Source organism: Natator depressus, chromosome 3, assembly GCF_965152275.1.
Source record: "Natator depressus isolate rNatDep1 chromosome 3, rNatDep2.hap1, whole genome shotgun sequence".
Classification (NCBI taxonomy): Eukaryota; Metazoa; Chordata; order Testudines; family Cheloniidae; genus Natator; species Natator depressus.
In genome coordinates this window covers 161,431,280-161,437,765 of record NC_134236.1, presented here as the reverse complement: position 1 = coordinate 161,437,765, position 6,486 = coordinate 161,431,280, and the positions used below count along the sequence as shown (strand labels likewise).

General features: G+C 42.4%; 1 non-coding gene across 1 annotated transcript; it reads left to right on the top strand.

The window, feature by feature from the left end:
- The first annotated feature begins 5,355 nt into the window (after positions 1-5,355).
- Positions 5,356-5,428, top strand: TRNAT-UGU (transfer RNA threonine (anticodon UGU)). Its single transcript has one exon. It is a non-coding gene; the product is annotated as a tRNA-Thr (tRNA).
- The last annotated feature ends 1,058 nt before the right edge of the window (positions 5,429-6,486 follow it).

The window sequence follows — 6,486 nt, the reverse complement described above, 5'->3', positions numbered from 1 at the left end:
TTTTGCTTGTAAGTGTGTTATGCAAATAAAAACACTTTTTTTTTTTTTTGCTTCAAAAAAAAAAAAATACACTCTCCTGATGCCCTCTGGCCATGCTGTATCACACTCCCGAATAAAAAATACTGCAATATTCCACAATAACAGTCCAGAATAAGGCAGTAATACTATTGTAAATAGTAGCCTTTTGTAGCATTACGCTAACATATTGCTGTATTTCTCTATAGAAAAGTATTGATGCTCAGATACAATAATGATGGGCCGATTAGAAATACCTATTTAGCAGGGTGGATTTGATTTAAATCAAATTGATTTAAATCATGATTTAAATCACTAGTCAGGGAGACTTGATTTAATCATGGTTTTCTACATAAAAGTGCATTCTTGCTGGTTGTTATAACCTTAATACGTATTCTTCACAACTCAGAGATAGATGTAGGTCTCATTTTTAGAAGGTACACACTATGCATTTTTAAACAGTGATTTATTTTGAAAACTTTTCAGATTAGTTTTACAGCTATATCAGAAAATGAATGGTTGTTTGGTTATTTCATTTACCAAAGGTAATTGAAGCAGATATTTATGAAGTCATTGGGAGGTGAACTATCTCCAATTCAACAGGTTAATCATCAATATTTGGAGGATTTTCTTGCCATTCTGTATTAGGAGGAGAACATCACCAAACAGACATTTAAATTGTTTTATTTAACTAAAACAACAATGTTAAGTATTCTGGATTTTTTTTTCTTCAACATCAAACAAAACAAGCATATGTTTTAACAAAACAAGCATATGTCCCTCGCTTCTCACATTTACCTCCAGACTTCTTCTCCTTGTCCAAATCTATTTTTCCCCCAACAATCTTCTATTCATTGAACTTTTTGAAACTTTGCACTTTTAGAGATAGGTAAGAGATTGACTCTGTGTACACAGATTTGCAGAGGGACAATATATTTCTCACCTCTATATATTATTTATTTATTTAAAAACATTTTTTGCTGTTAACAAGCATGTTACCTCTGGAGACACAAATCCACAGTTTGAGAACTGCAAAACTAAGCTTCTCTGATGGTATCTTCTAGACTGAGCACTGAGTCCCATTGAGTAGATAGAAAGATTGACCTAAATAGTCTATACAGAAGCCTGTGGAACCCCGTAAGATTGGGTCCCTAATCCATGAACTATTGGAACTCATTTACAAAACTTTTCTTAAACACTACATGAATATATTGTCTCATACTATAGAATTAGAATTTATAATCCGTATTCTATGATGAGATATCTTTGAGCTATAATGTATCTTAATTAAAACTATCTTTAGATAAGTTTTTTCCTCAAAAAGCATTTTATCAAAAAAATCCGATTTAAATAAAAAAAATCCAATTTTTTTTCTTAAAGCATTGATTTTTATCCACTCTGTTATTTAGATTAAATATGTAGCTGGCCCATTCACAAACAGAGACCCATGAGATAGTGATGAATACAGCTGGTGTCCTTTTAGATGAGATTTTTATTGGTAATTATTTCCCCAAACTTCTGTTTCACTCCCACCTCTGTTACTTAAACCGAAGGATTGTGGACTTTTGTCCAGCAAAGGTGGTAGAATGAAATCCCCAAACAGCAAATCTATAGTGCAGGCTTCTTCAAACTCCTTTTACCAATGTGTTGTAACCCTATTGTAGAGGGTCCCCCTTTTCTGGAGGAAGAGGGGAGTTTAGTCTCTGTGGTTCATTCAATTCTTGGTCTCACTCCAACCAACAAGGTTGCCTATTATGGTGGTACTTCTTTTGTGTGTGAGATGAGGACATTTGTCCATTAGGAACTGGACTGAGACCACCAAAGTTATTTCACAAAGGCCTCCAGACCAACCTTCAGATGCTTACAACTTTCACCCATTGCCAGCCTGGGCTAGATTGGAACCAGGTGTGCAATCCTGGACCCATTGAAGTCAACAGCAAGACTCCCATTGACTTCAGTGGGGCCAGGATCGCTCCCCAGCATGCTACAGGTAAAAGACTTCATAACCAGTCCACCATGCCACATGGTGCACGATAATGAAAAACAATTGTAATTTGTTTTTGTTGACACTTATCTGGCTGTATCTTATACCTTGTTTTGTCCTTCTGTGTATAATGGCCAAATGGTTCGTGTCTGTAACTGAAAGAACAATACTTTTTTTTAAAAAAAAGTGCACATCTGAAAACACAGAACAAAGGGTCAAGTCCTGATTCACCTCATTTCTCCAACTCCCTCTGAAGTCAATGGCAGCGTGGCCTGAGGACAGTGAGTAGAAATTGAGTAAGGACCTCACGATTTGGCCAAATGAGAATATAAACCCTCATGCCCAGGGTAGAAGTCAGAACCAAAACCATAACTTCAGTGGGTGTGGGGGAGTCTCTGGACCTGGCCTACCAGCCTCATGGGCCTGATCCAAGCCCCACTGAAGTCAGTGGAAAATGTTCCACCTCACTGAAACTCACTGTCATTTGGTTGTGAATTATTAGGTTACTACAGAGTTTTAGGGGTTGGGAGGGGCTGCTCATTTGTTTTTTAGTCAACAGTACTAGATCCTTCAAACAAAAAGCCGGTGGGACTGTGAAAAGACAGCTGTTGTGCGTAGTCCTTTCACATATAGGCTGCCAAGGAAAAGCAAGTGGGCCTGTTTCGCTGATCTGTATTTATGCTGAGCTTATCACTGGTGCATAAGGTTGTCCTGTGGCACAGTGATGTGTACATGAAGAGGACAAAGCTGGACAAGACACGACAACCTGTTATGAGGCATGCCACATTTGTAAAGGGAGGCGTCACGGGTATTTATTTCAGATTACTGCCATCCAAAGCAGGTAACTGGATGTGTGTGACCAGAGGGTGATCTTACAAAACAACACAATTTGACAAGTAGCAGGATAATTAGTCTTGCAAAGAAGTTTGGAACTCTTTTAACATGTAATAGATATTTCAGGGATAGTTTAAAGCCTAGTTACCTGAAGAGACATTTCAGCGGTTTACTTCTTATGCTAACATTTGAATTCACAGCAATGCAGAAAGATCATATGGAATGTGAATTCTAAGAGCCAGACTCTGATCCCAATTAGATTGGTGTAAATTCAGAGTAATTCCAGATTAAATCACAAGTTTTGCCCTTAGTGTGGAGAAGGACATTTGGGGAATCCAGCGGTTAACCAGGATGAGTTAATACGTTTAAACAGCCTTTGTCCACATTAAAGGCAAAATCGTGTTTGACTTTGTATTAGATAACACATTTTCTAGCTTGAGGCTTTGTCTGAAGATTTGCTCCTCAGATCTTGTTCTCTGCTGTGACTCTCTCCAGGAAGAGGAAGTAGAGTCATGATGCAGCACATAGAAAGGAATAACACTCTCCCGCTCACAGTTTCATGTCCCTCTCCAAATGCCACCACAAAACCTTCATTATATTTCTTTATCTTGCAACAGACTCTCTTGTAAAAGGTTATTGTGAGCTGACCCTCTGCATGAAGAATGATACCATATATATTAAATGTGTATTGTGCTGGCATACAGGAGCTTTGAACTTGTCCTGTCTCTAGCCAGGTGCTATTAATCCCTCACTTTTATCAGCACTATCTCACTGAACACCTGAAAAGAAATAATGCTAAAGAAAGCACTGCAGGGTTTAGTACATAAAACATGTTTAATCCTTCAGTAAGTCACCATTGATTTTATATAGTGTATCTAGAGTTTGGTCTTTTCTTGTCTGGCTAATAGATTTTAAAAACTAAATTGTTATACTGATTTTTTTTAAATGTGTGAAATTCACTCTCTTTAGCCTTCTGAATCTGCTAATGCTGCTCCCCCCCCCCCTCTTTAATACAGTATTTAGGTTCCACCTAGTGGCTTCCCGTAACCTCTATATCACACTGAGGGCTAGATAGTAAGGCATGTAAACCCATGCTAGGGGCAACTAGCACCCATGCAGATTGGCATGTGCCAAAAGTGAATGGGAAAGGGGTGCATGTGATGGTCTGAAAATATCACAAACATCTGTGTCTAGTGACCAATAGATAACTGCTTTTTTGATACATATACACACAGTTTAGACAGAAGATAGCCAAGTTTCTTTTTATCGCCTAAAAAGCATTCTCTGGGCCTATTCATGATATATCTTGGTGCTATGGCTTTACACATAATGTAGCTACTAGGGGCTTGTCTGTGAGGAAAAGTTTTACCGGTCATATTGATATAGTCCCTGGACCTACATTCATGATATAAGAGTGACTTTCTGCTGTTTATCTTAGCCCTTCTCCCAAGCAACATAACTGAAAAGCGCCTTTATTAAGACCATGATTTTTAACAGCTTACTACTGCAATCTGTAACCCACTAGCTTCCTTTTTTTGTCCTATGACTGCCGGCATGTTAACAGGCCACTTCACCTTGAATGGTCCCTTAGAATATGTTCTAACCACTTCTGCTAAAGAATCTGTTCCACCTTGTATTTAGCTGTGACACTCTTAGTACCTTCCCCAGACCTAAAGAAGAGCCCTATGGAGCTCAAAAGCTTGAACCAACAGAAGTTGATCCAGTAAGAGAGATAATCTCAGCCACCCTGTCTCTCTAATATCCTAGGACCAACACTGCAAACTCAAGGTAACCCTTTCTGGGGCTGCCTGTTAAATATTGTTTTGTGCTATATTTCTATTTCAAGTCTTATTTCTGTGGGGATGGCGCTGTCTCACGTAAATGGTCACAGTGTTAGTGTTTGGTGGATTTGAGTCCTTCAGTCTGCTCATCTACTGAAAATAATACATTAGCACACTTTTTACCTATGTCAGCTGCAAGAAAATCCTAATCAGGAGTGTTTTGTCCATTATAGTGTCTGGAGTGTACTGTAGACCACACCTGATGATCATGTGCTCTGATTACATACTTGGAATAGGCTGAGCCTGATATAAACATATTGAGTGTAATGTAAATATGTAGATACTTGTACACTTATCTTCCTTTTTATTCAGTTACTATCAATGGCCATATTATTGCTGACATTTAAATTAGTCTATTTATTGCAACAAAAGGTGGCTCCAGATTCTCCCCACATCAAAGTTTGGGACGGTTAGGACCTGGGGAGTTTTTAACTCAGCTCTGACAACAAGAGAGTTTTCATTTTTTATATATATATATATATATATATATATATATAAAGTGATTTTAAAAAATAATAGTAAAAAATCTGCTACTGAACCAGGGGAGTTTCCCAGATGCAGTAGAAAAGAGGTTAATTCAGATTCAAGACGGCCCAGGTAGACAGTAATAGCTTATTAAGTCACACTAGACACAAAGATGCAGTACAGTACCAAGCATTTAGATTAACTAAAATGATAGGTGGCTCCATAGCTCAGTGGTTAGAGCACTGGTCTTGTAAACCAGGGGTCGCGAGTTCGATCCTCGCTGGGGCCTCACATTTATTTTGTTTGTGAGAACCTGCTAAATAAAATCATTTTAGGGCAGCAAGAGAAGGGGGCAGCTCCAGCCGCCCTGTTCTGTTGCCCACGCTCAGCGCGGGGGCTGCGGCGCTCCCGCCCCTTGCAGAGCCCCGGGGCTGGCTCAGAGGCACCGAGCCGGGAGACGCAGAGCCCCAGTCTCTGCCCGCGGCACGTGGAAGTTGTTAGGGCCTCCAGCCCGTTTGCTCCCCCGTCAGCACCGCACTGGGGTGGGGCTGGGAGCCCGCACGCCGGCCGGGCGGAGTGCAGGGGGACAGACACGGGACGCTGCAGCCGCTGCTCTTCTCCTGCGCTACCGGCAGCTGACGCTGCAGGACAAAGCCGCGGCGCGCCGGTGTCACCCCGGAACCCGCGACTCCGGCCCTTGGCACGTGTGTGTGTGTGTGGCCCGGGGGGAGGCCCCAGCGCTGTTCCGCAGGGCGTGGGGCCCCTGACTTGCCCGCTGGGGCCCCGGCCCCGCTCCCCGCTCGCGGAGGCAGGGCTGGGAGCTGGCGCTGCCGCACCCGTCCCCGGGCTCCCCCCCGCGGGGAGCCGTGCCAGGAGCGGGGCTGGGCTGCGGGCAGGCGGGCAAAGCCGTGGGGGAGGCACGCCGAGCTCCCCCCGCCTTGGCTTTGCCGGCCGAGAGCAGGGACTGCCCTGCCCGGGGAGCGGAGAACACGCTGCCCCGGCTGGGCTTGGCACCTCTACCAGCGTGCGTCGGTCTAACTCTCCTGTTTGTTGGCCAGGGTGGGGCATATGCCCCATCGTCCCACTACTGAACCTGTCTGGTTTTTTAATCACAGCTCAATTAGACCCCCACCCGCTCAGTGAAGTAAGTACTGTAACGATCTTCAGATTACCAGATCCTAGGCCCACTTCATGAAATCCCCTAGATACTTTTGTTCATTGGGTTTTTAACCAGTCTAAGTCTTAATCAGGCTTTTCGTGGTTCTTTCTATTTATAGAAAACAGCTGCTGCTTCTACAGCACCCAGCTTTAAATTATCTCATTGCATGATGTTTTGCATAAGGATAG